At 37.4% G+C, this 16,821-nt stretch overlaps 1 long non-coding RNA gene across 4 annotated transcripts in view; it reads right to left on the reverse strand.

Annotated features, from left to right (window-relative positions):
• Window positions 1-16,821, reverse strand: part of LOC111561878 — a 172,635-nt gene that overhangs the window by 97,509 nt on the left and 58,305 nt on the right. The gene's annotated exons all lie outside the window — the stretch shown is intronic.

Below are 16,821 nucleotides of genomic sequence, written 5' to 3' on the forward strand. Positions count from 1 at the left end.
AACAAACAAACAAACAAACAGAATTACAGTGACTGGTCTCCACTTTGCCCCACCCTTTAATAACACAAGATTTCTTTTCTTTTCCTTTCTTTTCTTTCCTTTTCTTTTCTTTTCCTTCTCCTTTTCTTTCTCTTTTTTTACATCTGGTTTCTTTTATTCAGCATAATGATTTTTTTCGGTTGAAGTACCATTGATACACAACATTATAACGTTAGTTTCTGTGGTACAACATAGTGATTCAACAACTCTATACATTATGCTATGCTCACCACAAGTGAAGCTACCCTCTATCAACATACAACACTATTACAACACCACTGACTACTGCCAAAAGGTCTCTTAAGAGGCAGAGTTGAGGCCAGCTCATTTACTGACCCAACGTCCTACATTACACGAGTCCTCTGCAGGAGATATTATGCCACACAGTCTCCTTCTCACAATATCTGCTTTTCCATATCTCAGAAGGTCAGTCCTACTCTATGCATCTTATTTGTAAGCAGTTCATATGTTCTTTTATTCAGCCAAAATTAGATTATCAATCTTGGTGTATATGTGTGTGTTTGTTGTTGAATTTTTTTCCCAAAAACTTCCTTTACAAATTTACTAATATTCATGGACTTTATATATTAAATTTATGTAAACCTGGGATAAGAAGGAAGATTCTGTTCTTAAGATTCTAACCTCATATTAGGAGAATCTGAGGCTTGGGATAAATACCTGTTTTTATTGTTTTGTTTTTCTGTTTGGTTTATCTCCTACCTTCATAGGGGCAGGAATAAAAACGGAAAGACCCATGCAGTAGAATGGGTCTCTGAGCACCCCAATGAGACTCCTCTCCTGGTGCAGCTCAGGAAAGGATGAAAATGGCATAGAAAAACACTACTCAGCCTGTTCAGAAGATGTGTTTCCTGGGAGAAAATCTAAAACTTCATTACAGCATCCAGGACTATGTTATGACTTTTGTGGTCTCCTTCCTTCATTATACACACATACGTACATACTTATTACATTTTTCAATTGATTGGTATAAAGATGTATATATTAATGTTATATATTAAAAGTTTTTGACCTAAAAGCTCATTTTGTTCTTCTGATTTTATTTTTTTGATGTTTATTTTTATTTTTGAGAGAGCAGAGCACGAGCAAGGAAGGGGCAGAGAGACAGGAAGACACAGAATCCGAAGCAGGCTCCAGGCTCCGAGCCGTCAGCACAGAACCGAAAGTGGGGCTCAAACTCACAGACCACGAGATCATGACCTGCACCAGTTGGACGCTTAACCGACTGAGCCACTCAGGCACCTCTGTTCTTCTGATTTTAAAAGAAATTAAAAGAAATATCATGGGTCCCTAAACTATCGTGGGCCACAGGCATTGTGTCTACTGTGTCCAGCAGATGTCAGTCCTGAAAGTATTTGAGGTACTATCATATTTGATATGACTTACTTAAGCAACTCATTTAATGACATCAAAGAGGCATTCAACTTTTCTAACCCTCCTGTGACTAAAGTCCTATAAGAAAGAAAATAACATGCAGGCCTGTTGCAGCTCTGCAATTCCAGCACACAGTTGGAGGAGGGTTACACAAACTTTGTGCACATATTCATACTTACCACATCTCAGGGTTTTTAAGTTTATTTATTTATTTTTTTAGTAATCTCTACACCCAAAATGGTGCTCAAACTCACAACCCCAAGATCAAGAGATGCCTGCTCTTCTGACTGAGCCAGCCAGGCACCTCTCCACACCTCAGTTTTTTGTTTTTTGTTTTTTTTTTAATTTTTTTTTCAACGTTTTTTTTTTATTTATTTTTGGGACAGAGAGAGACAGAGCATGAATGGGGGAGGGGCAGAGAGAGAGGGAGACACAGAATCCTACACCTCAGTTTTAAAGCACCTACTTCATTCTCTTTGAATTTCCTTTTAGATACATAAATATATAAAGTAGCATTTGCTGCTTTTTTTTTAAATGTTTGTTTATTTTTGAGAGAAAGCTAGATGGAGTGTGAGCAGGGAGGGGCAGACAGAGGGAGACACAGAATCTGAAGCAGGCTCCAGCTCTGAGCTGTCAGCACAGAGCCCGATGCACCTTTCACACATCAAAGTTACTAATGAAAAAAGAAAGGAAACTAATGTTTCCTGAGAGCATACTGTGTATCAGGAATTGTCTTGGGTACATTCACATGGATAGTTAAGGGAGATAAAGATTATTATCCTCATTTTTATAAATAAGGAAACTGAGATTAAAGAAGTCAAGTGATTTGTCTAAAATAACAGAATTTTGGGGCACCTGGGTGGCTCAGTGGGTTAAGTGTCCAACTTTGGCTCAAGTCATGAAGTCACAGTTTGTGGATTCAAGCCCCGTATCGGGCTCTGTGCTGACAGTTTAGAGCCTGAAGCTTGCTTCAGATTCTGTGTCTCCCTCTCCCTCTGCCCCTCTCCCACTGTGCTCTGTCTCCAAAGGTGATTAAATGTTAAAAATAATAAATAAATAAATAAATAAATAAATAAATAAAATAACAGAATTTAGTAATGGTGGAGTTAGGATTCAAATGCAGGTGTTTTGCATTTCAATGTCCTTCCCACCCTACCAAATAGATTACTACTTTGAATTGTCCTATTTAATCTCTTCATATAAAAAGATTTGAAATGACATTTTTTAAGAGAAAGTAACCATTTTCAAATTAAGCCAGTTATCAGGTAAGATCATATCATCTAACAGAATCACATCATCTAACAGATGATGTTAGATCTAACAGATATGATCTGTTAGATCATATCATCTAACAGAATCTTTTTGAACCAGAGATACATTGGAAGATCCCTAATATTCAATCCCTTCATATTCTGGATGAAGAAATCCCGGAAGCACTTGTGACATTTACAACATCACATAGAAGTCAGTGCACTTGCAATCATTGCCCCTCACTAAACACAAAAAGCAAAAATAAATAACCTTTATATATGAAGCACAAAAAAAAAAAAAATTGTAGAAAAGAGTAACATGAAGAGAGAGCTATCCTGAACCATTTTTTCATGGTTTAGATTGCTGCTAAACATACCTTTCTTTATCCATCACCATATGCCCCAGACTGAAGATCAAGGAAGTCGATGTCATAGGAATTTAAGTTTGTAGAAACAACTGTGGGTTTCAGCAGGCTTTGATGAAGACTGAACTGGGCTTTGAAAGATAGGTAGGTGTTGAAGTGTGCACAGAGTGCTTCCTAGGTGATCAGAACAAAGCTAGGGATGGAACCACATTAGCACTTGCCCTGAGCTTTAAAACTTTAGAAAGCAATTTCATAAACCCTACCTCCATTATAGCTTATAACCCTGCAAGGTTTTTTTTTAAACAAATATATACAATTTTATTGCTTTTAAGTTAAAAATAAATGAACACTTGTAAAAATTTTCAAAACCATACAGAAGTATACAGAGTAAAAAGCGAAAGTTTCCCTTAATCCTGTCAATAAATTCTATCCGAGAGCCTTTTCTCATAGGTAAAGTTTGGCATATGTGCCCTTTCAGACCTTACACGATGCATTTATACATGGACATGCACACACACACGAGTACTAGCAAAACCAGAAAAGCTGGGGATGGGGGCAGGAGATTTATTGGAAGAGAAGAACCTTTGGGGAGAGCACTGAGAGATTTGAGGATAAATATTTTGTGACAGGCAATGTAACCCATACATTATTGGAGCTGTCGGAGTTATAATTTATGTTTGGTTGAGACAGGGAGGGAGGGAGAGAGTTAAAAATAATTAATGAGGGGCACCTGGGTGGCTCAGTTGGTTAAGCATCCGACTTCAGCTCAGGTCATGATCTAACGGCTAGTGGCTTTAAGCCCCTCATTGGACTCTGTGCTGACAGCTTGGAGCCTGGAGCCCACTAGCCCACTTCGGATTTTGTGTCTCCCTCTCTCTCTCTGCCCCTCCCCACTTGCACTCTCTCTCTCTGTCTCAAAAATAAATGAACATTAAGAATAAAAAAAATAAAATAATTAGTGAAAGTCCTCATGGTGGGTGCTGCGGAAGAGCAGAATCATCCCACAGAGCCTAGTTACTTAGGGTACATAGGTTATAGAAATTGGAAAGAACAAGACTGTCAAGTACTCCAATCTCCAAGCTGAAGAATCCACAGAATTTTTCCTGGAGGCAACAAGAAGTCATTGAGGGCTGAGCATGGGATGGGTGACGTGACTGATGTCTGAGGAAAATTCGTCTTGCAGCAGTAGGCAGGAGAATAGACTCTGAAGTTATGGAGACCAATTAAGAAGTTATTAGATCCTTAAAGCACATATTCTCAAGGAAATAGTCTTAAATAAGGTCAAAGGTTTATACACAAGTATTTTCCCTACAGTGTTATAAAAGCAAAAAAGTTTCTAAACATGGAAACAACCAAAATATCCAAAAATAGAGAAATAGTTAAGTAAATGATGGTATCCCCAATCCAATGAAGTTTCATGAAGCCATTAAAAATAATGTTTTTGTAAAACACTTAGTGACATGAAAAATGCTGGTAATGCAACGTTGAGTGAAAACACAGACACAAAACTGTATATGAGCTTGACCCCAATTATATAGAGAATTTCCTTAAGAATACTGTTGTGATTATCTTGCCTTAGGAAAAGACCATTAGTCATAATGAACATGTTTTAGTTTATAATGCTCTGCTTTCAGTAAATAAATTACAGAAAACTTTTATGTATCAGCATGACTTGGCTAAAGGAATGTTTTGATTCCTATTATTAGTTCAGGTTTATCTTCCTAAGCATAAGAAAGGAGACGAGCCTATAATAATTAGACTCCATTTCTCTGAGTAGGTCTTAGAAGTAAATAAACCAATGAAATGTAAGACCCATTTTTTTTTACAGATTTATTTTTCTTAAATATGAAATTTGTTGTCAAATTGGTTTCCATACAACACCCAGGGCTCATCCCAACAGGCGCCTTCCCCAACACCCAACACCCACCCCCCATCAACCCTCAGTTTGTTTTCAGTTTTTAAGAGGTAAGACCCATTTCTAATAAAACAACACTGAACTGGTAGGGAGCCAGTACCTGCTCATAGATCCCTTACAATACCAATATTTAGAAACAAAACCAAAAGTTGTACATCCACATCGGTCTAGAAAGAAAGAAATCAAAGTCATCGCTCTTATCGCTGGGAAATGGCACTACGGGTGATGCGTTTCACCGTTATGTTAATAAGCATGTATTACTTTGAAAATTAGGGGAAAATTTTTTTGTTTAACTGGGTTTTTTTGTTTGTTTAAATAAAGGAGCAAGTGCTTAAGACTATAAAATGCAGGAACAGAGAAAAAGAAGATTGAGAAGTGCCTTCTAATTCAGGACATAAAGGCTTGATAAATAACAGTTTACAGTTGTATAGATATTTCATAGACTTTTCAAATAAAGAGGATTATAGACATTAAAGAAACCCAAATAGGGGGACGGCTGGATGGCTTAGTCGGTTAAGTGTCCAACTTCAGCTCAGGTCATGATCTCATGGTTCGTGAGTTTCAGCCCCGCATCGGGCTCTGTGCTGACAGCTTGGAGCCTGGAGCCTGCTTCAGATTCTGTGTCTCCCTCTCTCTCTCTCTGCCCTTCCCCTGCTCGCATTCTGTCTCTGTCTTTCAAAAATGAATAAACGTTAAAAAATTTTTTAAGAAAAAAAAGAAACCCAAGTAGGTAATTTTCTTGAGCTTTTCCCAAAAAATCTGTGTGGAATAAAGTAGAAAAGTGAAAAAGGTACATTCCCTCTACCAAACCTTTCCCAAAACTCCCAACATAGCTTTCAATCAGCACTGTCAGTATGGTAATGCAATACAAGAACATTTCAAAATTGCAATTACTAGTACAAAACAAGCAAAACAATAAAGAGAGGAAAACTACACAATATTGCTGTGACATTTTTTGAAGGGCACGGAGTTCAGACCCATCCTTGACTTACACCAAGTTCTCAAATCATCATGCTATAGATCCTAGCATTGTAACTACTTCATAAATGCTAATAGGACTATAAAGTTACTGTAATGATTTATAATAATGAAGACAGAGTCTCCTAAATTAGCAGTCTATTCTCCATTTTCCACCAAAATAGTCAACAGGTAAATTTCATTTTGTCATAAAATTTCTATTTCTATTATTTCAGTCGTTAAGCCAAATGGTAATGAAATAAAAATTTACAGTGTCTGATGGGGCTAGGATTAACCCAATCCTGCCCACAGTCTTCATTAAAATTGACTGTGGCCTTTCTCCCTGCCCCCTGCTTCCCCCAGAAGAAATGGTCACCTCTGGACCACCCAGAGCTTCCTGTCCACTCTCACAAGAATTTCTCTGGGTAATTATGTAAAGCTCAAATAAAATCAAGTAAAATTAAATAGAAATGAGACATGTTCTAATTTCACTAACAAAAACTAATAACTAAGAAAAGTTTATACCACACCTATAGAGCTTTTGTTTCTGCAGTAGCAATGGACGTACAATAAGAATATGGAGGGGGCACCTGGGTGGCTCAGTCAAGTAAGCTCCCACTTCGGTTCAGGTCACGATCTTGGGGTTCTCGAGTTTGAGACCTGTGTCGGGCTCTGTGCTGACAGCTCAGAGCCTGGAGCCTGCTTCGGATTCTGCTTCTCCCACTCTCTCTGCCCCTCCCCCCACTCTCTCTTGTGCTATCTCCCTCTCTCTGTCTCAAAGATAAATAAAAAAAATTTTTTAAAAAGAATATGGAGAGAGATTAACAAAAAAATGTCACATGGTATGTTTTTGCAGTCAAGCACATTCATGGTTTTTTCTGATCTCACACTTAGTCTTCTTAACTTGTTTTTATTTTTTTTATTATTTTTTTAATGTTGATTTGTTTTTGAGAGAGAGACAGAGAGTGCAAGTGGGGGAGGAGCCAAGAGAGGGGGAGACACAGAATCCAAAGCAGGCTCCAGGCTCTGAGCTGTCAGCACAGAGCCCGATGCAGGGCTTGAACTTACAAAGTGTGATATCATGAGCTGAGCTGAGGTCAATGCTTAACCTACTGAGTCACCCAGTCACCCCTCTTAATTTGTTTTTAAATTTCAGCATTGTTAAGTGACCTGAAAGTTGTAAATTAATGGTTCAGTCAGCAAGCATCCAACTTTGGCTCAGGTCATGATCTCGCAGTCTGTGAGTTCAAGCCCCAGGTCAGGCTCTGTTCTGACAGCTCAGAGCCTGGAGCCTGCTTAGGATTCTGTGTCTCCCTCTCTCTCTGCCCCTCCCCTGCTCACTCTCTGTCTCTCTCTCTCTCTCTCTCTCTCTCTCTCTCTGTCTCAAAAATAAATAAAACATAAAAAAAATTTTTTTTAATTTTTTTTTTAACGTTTATTTATTTTTGAGACAGAGAGAGACAGAGCATGAACGGGGGAGGGGCAGAGAGAGAGGGAGACAGAATCAGAAGCAGGCTCCAGGCTCCGAGCCATCAGCCCAGAGCCCGACACGGGGCTCGAACTCACGGACCGTGAGATCGTGACCTGAGCTGAAGTCGGACGCTTAACTGACTGAGCCACCCAGGCGCCCCATAAAAAAATTTTTTTAAAGGAAAGAACTATCTATTTCATCAGTGGAAATTTTAAAACTACTAATTCTTTTTCTTTTTTTTTTTTTTTTTATTTAGAGAGAGAGAGAGCACAAATTGAAGAGAGTGGCAAAGAGAAAGAGAGAGAGAGAAAGAGAGAGAGAGAATATTAAGCAGGCTCCACACTCAGCACAGTGGCCCATGCAGGGCTCAGTTCCACCACTCTGGGATCATGACCTGAGCCCAAATCAAGAGTTGGACTCTCAACCCACTGACCCACCCAGGCATCCCATTAATTCTTTTTCTAACTGTCTAACCCTTCTTCCTCAAAGCCTTCTCTACCCAATATGAGATGAAAAGTAATAAAATCCAAATATTACAGGATCATTAAGTCTTTAACTTACTCTTATATTCTGATTCTATTCTCACAAAGCCTAAGAATATATATAACAATGCCACACTTCAAATCAGTGATGTGTCAATTAACGCATGCTTAGAAAGCCCTTTTTTTCTAGTTCTATTGAGATGTAACTGACATATGCCACTGTATTAGTTTTAGGTGTGCAACATAATGATTTGATACATGTATATATTGCAAAATAATTACCACCATAGTTTAGTTAACATCTATCACCTTACATAGTTACAAATATTTTTTCATATGGAGAATTTTTAAGGTCTACTCTCTTCACAACTTCTTTTTTTTTTTTTAAGAAATCTCTATGTCCGACATGGGGCTCAAGCTTACAACCCCAAGATCAAGAGCTGGATGTTCTACCAACTGAGCCAGCGAGGAGCCCCCTTTTTCTTTTTAAGTAAGCATCAGCTTTCTACTATGAAATACTGTACTGTGGACTATAGTCACCATGCTGTACATGACATCCCGAACTTGCTTATCTTATAACTGGAAGTTTGTAGCTTTTGATCACCTTTGCCTATTTTAGAAAGCTCTTTAAGGATAACAAATCCTATGGCATCCATATGCTCAGCAGCATGACTGTATCTGTTTGGTGGCCTCTAGTTGTGCTGAAAAATTTTCTTGTGAAATAAGACTGCAACCTGAGCTCCCCCAGGCCTCATCAACCTGTGAATATAAACGGAATCATACTAATGATTAGAACTCAAATTCTATGGTCCTTGGGTCCACCTGGCAGGACCTCAACAACCTATACAATTTCTCAAGTGCTTCTGGAAGTACAAGTGTTCCCCAAAGTCAGGTGCTTCTGGAACTCAGGCATGCTCATGAATAATCTGAGAATCTGCTGTGGCCCTCTCTGGGTACTTTCAGGTCACCAGGCACGACTGCCACGTCATCAGGTAAGACTACTATGTCACCAGGCATGACTGCCATGTCACCAGGCTTGCGCTCTCTGCCAGACCACACTGCTGCTCTTCTGCCACCAGAGGAACCAGAGATGTGCAGTGGGATCTGGATGATGCCCAACACCTGCGTGATGTTGATGAACGCTGACATTACAACCTGTTCAAAAGTTCCAACATAGTGATGTTTGTGTGACTGAGCCATACAGAATTTTAGGTTTTTCACTATATTGTACACCTGAAACTAATATAATGCTGTATGTTAACAATACTGAAATTAAAATAAAAATGTAATAGAGAAATAAATAGAAATGGGGAAAAAAAGAGTTTTAGGTTTTGTTTGTGTTTTGACTTTTATAGGCAACATGTTCCCCCACAGGAAGCAGATTAACTCTATCACTGGGCCAGGTGTGCCTGGCTCCTCCTTTCTTTAAAATGAGTTCTCCCCCTGGGTAGCTCCCCACCCCCCTTTCATACAGCCTTAAGGTGTTGTCCCATGCATCTACCAGACATATCCACACATAGTCAAACCCCAGCTCAGGCTCAAGTTGAGATCCCCCTATATATTAATCACATCTACTGGAAGGCTAAATGAAAGTGCCAACTATGGAAGAAAAAATACTCTTTCAGTTTCCTCTAGAAAAGGCTTCTATGGTTCAAGTTTTGGGTTTATTATTTGGGGAGAAATAAATTTTTTATTCAGAGCAAGTCATTATATTTCTTCCTTTGGTATAAAATTTCACCAAAATAATTGAAAGCATGAATGCTAAAATTCCCAGTTGCTCACTCTCACAAAGTAAATGAGTATTTAAGCCAGGCAAACAGAACCACTTATATTTAACGGTGTCATAAACAGATTGCAAAATATTTTAACCCATTGGTAATTCTTTGGGCCCTCAGTCTCAGTGGATGAAAGAGTAGCTTATGAATGCTACTTCTAAGATTGGTAACATACCCCAGAGTTCCAGTAACTCTTTCCTGTTTCACTGGATAATTTTCAATTGGCTAAATGCAAGTACAAGAAGAAATTGACAGTGGGTCTCAGGAGAGCTGTTTTTCTCCAATGATCTCTTCATTTCCGTGCACTTGTTCTCCCCAACACAACAGTTTTCCCACTGGTTATCAATCTTGGCAGTGGCAGATGGCCTTCCCATTCCATAATTCACTCTCAGATCAAGAGTTCTAAAACATGATACCAGTCTTTTCCTTATCCTCTCACTTATTTAATCATCCCCTGATTCCAGTGAATATGCTTGGGCTACTTGCTAGCAAGAAATACTGATGTTCTTGGAAAGTAAAATCTCCTTTCCATTCTCAAAGTCTTGGGTCACATTTTGAGAGGCAGTCTAGCATGGTACTCAAGAGCACGGACAATGGGCACAGATCACCTGAGCTCAAATATCCACTTCCTCACTTATTAGTTGTATGACCTTGAGCAAGTTACTTAAACTCTCTAAACTCCAATTTCCTTATTTTTAGAATGAAGATGATAATAAGACCCACTCTACAGATTTGTTATTAGGAATAAATGAGTAATACACATAAAGCCATTAGAAGAGTATCTGGTGCATAATAGGGATTAGTTGTTGTTAATACTTTAGTGCTATTCTGTTGAAGACATGAGGAGGCAAAGCAGGTGAGATTCTGAATAGTACAAATACCATTATCTAAACAGACTTTCCGGGTATTTGGTTCATGGCTGAGTAACACTGAGCAAGTAACTCTCTAAACCTCTGTCTCCTCATCTATAAAATGGTGCTAATTGAAAAAAAGTGCATGTAAGTTACTTGGCAATGACCTAACACATAGTAAACACTAATATTAGCTGCCATGTCATCTGTAAAATGATCCATAATTATGTCTGCCTTATAAGAGTATCATAGTGAGATAACATGGGTGAAGGACTAGCATAAATGATTTAATATTTATTAAGCAGAGGGTTGATAGTTTCCTCTCCACACTTTCCTCTCAAACTGTATGGAATTATATATCATGTCTTTTTAAATTGCCCTTGCCTTTCCTTCCCTTGCCAGCTATACCTGGAAGTTCAAGGAATGAAGGGAGTCAATGATTATGTAAACTCTACCTACCAAGATGACCCTCCACAAATCCATAATTGATAAGCAAACCTTTATCAAAAGTGAGAATTTATCTGTGTAATTCTAACTCAAAAAAGATAATTGAATTTCTGGCAACATATCAGACTAAGTATCAGTACCAACCCTTCCTGGAAGTGACTAAAAATGCTGGATATAATATAAGAACATCTTGAATGCATCCATATGAAAGCAAAAGAGTAAGGAATATCTAGAAAGGCATTACTCAATCAACTCTACCCTCATAGCATTTGCTGAACCCAATGAACTTGAGCACAGATTTTTGTGCTCTGGAAACAGAAAACAAAACCCTGGGACCACCCACGTCGGAGTGTGTTATATTAGAACCCTCATAAAACTGGGGCCCAAACACAGAAACTCAGTGAAAGAGGGAACTAAAATAAACTACTCATTTCCACCACCCCTCCGAAAAGATTGCATGGAAAACTAGCAGTCTCAAAACTTGGCAGTGAGTAGGGTGGGGGAAATTATATCCTGAGAATTTATAACCACAAACTACCCTCCCACAAGTTTGCACAACAAATTTTCACTTTTGAAGCAACCTAAATAAAACCTGTCAATTTTATTCAAAGTGGTCCTGGACTAGTAATGCCCCAGGGTGTCTAACAAAGGCAAATGAAAATCCTTTGTAGGAAATTGTCTCTTTCACTCTAGGATACAAATAATCTCAGTGGATAATTTTCCAAGGAAAACTCAAGAATGTAAGGGTCAAAATTACTAAACAAGGAGTCAAAGCAATGAGTAAGAGCCAACAGAAACAAAAGTTAGCACAATCAAACCCAAAACACTTCAAATTCTTAAATTATCAGATACAGAACATTAGTATAGAAAAGGTAGGACAAATGGAAATGTAGAAGACAATAAAAATAAATCTAAATATTCTGAAATTACATCAAATATAAGCAGATTAATTGCTTCAGTTAAAAGACAAAGATGCTAAACTTTTTTAGATCTTTCTTTATGCTATTTATAAGGGAAATGGTTAAAGCTGAAAAACACAGACTGAGAATATAAAAGTAAAAAGATACAGAAGGATATACAAGGTAAATACCAAACAAAAGAAATCTGATGTAGCCAGTTCCATGGATGAATACATTTATAGACAAACTTTTTAGACACAAAAACAAAAATTATATAATGGTTAGAAATTTGATTCACTTGGAAGATATCAATTCTGAGTTGCCTACAACTAGTTAAAGCCCTGAAATACACAAAGCAAGGAAAATTGACAAATCCTCCACCATACTGAAAGATTTCAACACACTTTCTCAACAACTGACTGTTAAGATATCAACATAAAAATCAGTAGTTTTATAGAAAGCTTAAGCAACACAATGAATAAATTTAAACTAATGAATACATATGAAAACTACACTTAAGGGCTCATAATGTACATTCTTTCCAAACTTTCTTGAAACATTTTGGTCAAATGCTGTTTTCAAAAAAGTTTCAACAAATCTACCCCCCCCCCCCAAAATAGTATCATACAAATGACATTCCCCAACCACAATGGATTTGCAACCAAAAACACATAATTATAAAAATTCCTATATGTTTGGAAATTAAGAAACAACCTTTTAAATTACTCAAGGATCAAAGAAGAAATTACAATGGCATCAGAAAACCTTTAGAACTGAATAACAAACAAAATATTACATATCAAAATATTGGTAACATACAAATTATTATATTATGGAGCTACAGAAACTTAGAGGAAAATATGCAGCTTTAAACTTAAAATAGAAAATAAGAAAAGCTAAAAAATAATGAAAACTGGAGCACCTGTCTGGCTCAGTCCATAGAGAATGCGACTCTTGATCTCGGGGTTGTAAGTTTGAACCCCAAGTTGGGTATAAAGATTACTTAAAAAAATTTTTTGTGCGTGGGGGCATCTGGGTGGCTCAGTCAGTTGAGCGTCTGACTTCAGCTCAGGTCATGATCTCACAGTTCGTGAGTTTGAGCCCCATGTTGGGCTCTGTGCTGACAGCTTGGAGCCTGGAGCCTGAAGCCTGCTTGAGATTCTGTGTCTCCCTCTCTCTGCCCCTCTCCTGCTCATGCTCTGTCTCTCTGTCTCTGTCTGTCTCTCTCTCTCAAAAACCGAATAAAACATTTAAAGTTTTTTTTAAGTAAAAAAAAAATTTTAATGTTTATTTATTTTTGAGGGAGAGAGAAACAGAGCACAAGCAGGTGAAGGGCAGAGGGAGAGGGAGGTAAAGAATCTGAAGGAGGGTCCAGGCTCTGAGCTGTCAGCACAGGGCCCGACGTGGGGCTCAAACTCACGAACCGTGAGATCATGACCTGAGTTGACGTTAGACCCTTAACTGACTGAGCCGCTGCAGGAGCCCCTTTAAAAATTTTTTTAATCTAAAAAATAATGAAAACTATGCCTATCTTAAAAAGTTTGTAAAAGGACAGAAAAAAAAAAACAAAGAAAAGATAAGAAAGGAAATAATAAAGCTAGGAGAAAACTAAGTACATAGAAAATGAAAGATTTATCAAAAGTTGGTTCTTGGGGTGCCTGGGTGGCTGTCAGTTAAGCGTCCGACTTCAGCTCAGCTCATGATCTCACGGTTCATGAGTTGGAGCCCCGCGTCGGGCTCTGTGCTGACAGCTCAGAGCCTGGAGCCTGCTTGGGACTCTGTATCTCCCTCTCTCTCTGCCCATCCCATGCTCATGCTCTGTCTCTGTCTCTCAATAATAAATGTTTAAAAAAAAATTTAATAATAAAAAAATACACACACACACAAATGAGCAGGTGGTTTTATTCAGGAATAAAAATGAATTAAAGAAGGAAAAATAAGTAATGTTATTGGCTACATTAATCTATGGAAGGAGAAAACTATGACTATCTCAACAAATGCATAAAATGCACATGATAAATTCAATATTCCTAAATAGTAAAATTGTTTAGTAAATCATGAATTAAAATGAATTCCCCTAATCTGATACAGAATATCTACCTTCAAAATTATAGCAAACAACATATTCAATTTTAAATTTTTTTCAAAGCATTCCACTTAAGACCACGAATAAGGTAAGTTTACCTACTTTCCCCACTTCTGTGTAAAATTAAATTGGAGGTCCAGACCAGACCAATAAAGCAAGAAAAAGAAATAAGGTATAAGGATTCAGAAAGAAAAAACAAATCTCTCATTATTTGAAAATGATATGACTGTCTACAAATACAAGCTATAAAAATAAAAAATTCAGTGTATATGCTAAGTGTAAAACCATTATGCAAATTCTATTGTAATTCTATATACCAGTAATAGGCAGAAAAAAATTTAAATATGTCATTTCTCACAGCATCAAAACTACAACATGCTTAGAAATAAATCTAACAATGGATGTGCAAGATCTTTAAGGGAAAAAGTGCAAATTTTTATTGACAGATACTGAAGAAGACTTTAATGAATGAAGAGTTATACAATGTGGCATATAATTTTTAAGAATCCAGGGGGGTTAGAATCTTAGACCAACGCAACAGCATAAAGAGTCCAGAAACAAACCGCACATAAACTGCCATTTAATATATGACAGAGGTGCTAGTGCAGATCAGTGCAAAATGATGGATTTTTTTCAGAAAATAGTGGTGGAGCAGTTTGTTATCAGTATGAAACAATTAAACTCCTACTTCATACATAAATAAAAATCAGTTCTAGGTAAGTTAAAAACTTAAATGTGAAAGGTAACTCGGTTAACTCTGTAAACCTTTTAGAAGACAATGTAGTCAAACATCTTTATGGTCTCAAGTAGGGAGAAGTCTTAAACTAGACATAAAAAGTTCAAAATCTAAAGGAAAATACTCACTGCATGGAAATTAATATCTTCTGTTGATTGAAAAGCATTATAAAAGGTGAAAAGACAAGCCCAACTGAGAGAAGAAAACTGTAACACATTAAGCATCATAAGGCAAAATATATATTAAAATTTCTACAAATCAGCAAGAATGACAAACAACCAAATAGAATAATGGAGCACAAATAGCCCATAAACACAAGAAAAGGTGTTCCTTCCTTGCAAATCATGGAATTTCAAACCAGAAAAAGACTGTTCCAAAACTGTTCCAGCCCTTTACAAGAATGAGAATAAGAATGTTCATACTCTGCTGGCAAGAAAGGAAATTGGTATGCTTTTGGAAAATAGCTAGGCATTTCCTAGTAACATTAAGCATGCATATGTACTCTATGATCTCATGTTCACACTCGGAAGTGTGTATCCTAGAGAAATCTGTAGGTGTGTAGGAGACATGTAGAAGGATATGTATAACAGCATTGTTTATTGCAGTGAAAACTGGAAAACAACTTCAATATATTCAGCAGACGAGATCAGTAAGTTGTGGTACACTTTTATAATCAAATGCATACAGCAATAAAAATTAGTTTACTACAGCTACAAACCCACACGAATGGATCTCAAAAATAAATAAAACGTTTAAAGAAGCAAGACACAGCAGAATCTGTATGGTATGTTTTTACTTATGTAAAATTTTTAAATGGTATGAACAACAATATAATGTTCAGGAAACATATAAATAGTCAGTGGGACCACAAAGAAAAGCAAGGAAAGGATTAACAAAGTCAGAATTGCAGATACTGCCAGAGGAGAAGCAGGACACCATGGGTATTTCTAGGTTACGGTAATGTTCTATTTCTCAGACTGGGTGCTAGATACAGAGGAATCTGTTCTAGTTTTCTTCAAACTGTACACAGATAAGGGTGGGCACCGGGTTGGCTTAGTAGGTTAAGTGTCTGACTCTTGACTTCAGCTCAGGGCCATGATCTCACGGTTCATGAGTTTGAGCCCCACGTCGGGCTCTGCACTGACAGCACAGAGCCTGCTTGGGATTCTGTCTCCCACTCTCTCGGCCCCTCCCCCACTTGCTTTCTATCTCTCTCTCAAAATAAAATAAAATATATTAAAAAAAAAGAATTTAAACTGTACACATATATTTTCATACATTCTTTTGTATGCCACTATATCTTATAGTAAAAAATGAGATTAAAAACATTTGACATTTGCCTTGATTACCTGAATTTTTCAGACAAAACTATTTTTTTCCTGAATTAGAAGAATAATTATTTCAGTTTTTTCTTTCACACCTGTAAAAGGGAGTCCCGGAACCTGAGCTTTCTATCTTATGCACAACCCCTCTATATTTAGTAACAGGTTTCAGTTAAACAGTGTAGGTTTTCAGTCACTCAAAGCATGGTAGAAAATTATGGCATATCCCTTAAATTCTTAACAGCACTCATAATACTCAAGAAATATCACTCTATGGCAGTGCTGTCCAATAGAAATATAGCATAGGCCAAAGATGTAATTTTAAACTTGCAGTAGCCTCATTTCAACATCTGATCAATATTTTTAAAGTTATTAATGAGACACTTTACATTCTTTTTCATACTAAATTTTCAAAATTCAGTGTGTATTTTACACTTAAAACACATCTCCATCAGGACTAGCCTCATTTCTTTTTTTTTTTTTAATTTTTTTTAATTTTTTCAATATATGAAGTTTATTGTCAAATTGGTTTCCATACAACACCCAGTGCTCATCCCAAAAGGTGCCCTCCTCAATACCCATCACCCACCCTCCCCTCCCTCCCACCCCCCATCAACCCTCAGTTTGTTCTCAGTTTTTAAGAGTCTCTTATGCTTTAGGACTAGCCTCATTTCAAGTGCTCAACGGCCCCATGTGGCTTGTGACTACACACTGGACAGCACAGCTTTATGGTCTCCAAAGGAATAAAGATCCACTTGGCTTCAGCTTTAAAGTCTAAAAACAGACCCACGCACCAAACCCAGAGGCCTATTAGACCTCCAAACTACAAAGGAG

Source organism: Felis catus, chromosome C1, assembly GCF_018350175.1.
Source record: "Felis catus isolate Fca126 chromosome C1, F.catus_Fca126_mat1.0, whole genome shotgun sequence".
In the NCBI taxonomy this organism is placed as follows: Eukaryota; Metazoa; Chordata; class Mammalia; order Carnivora; family Felidae; genus Felis; species Felis catus.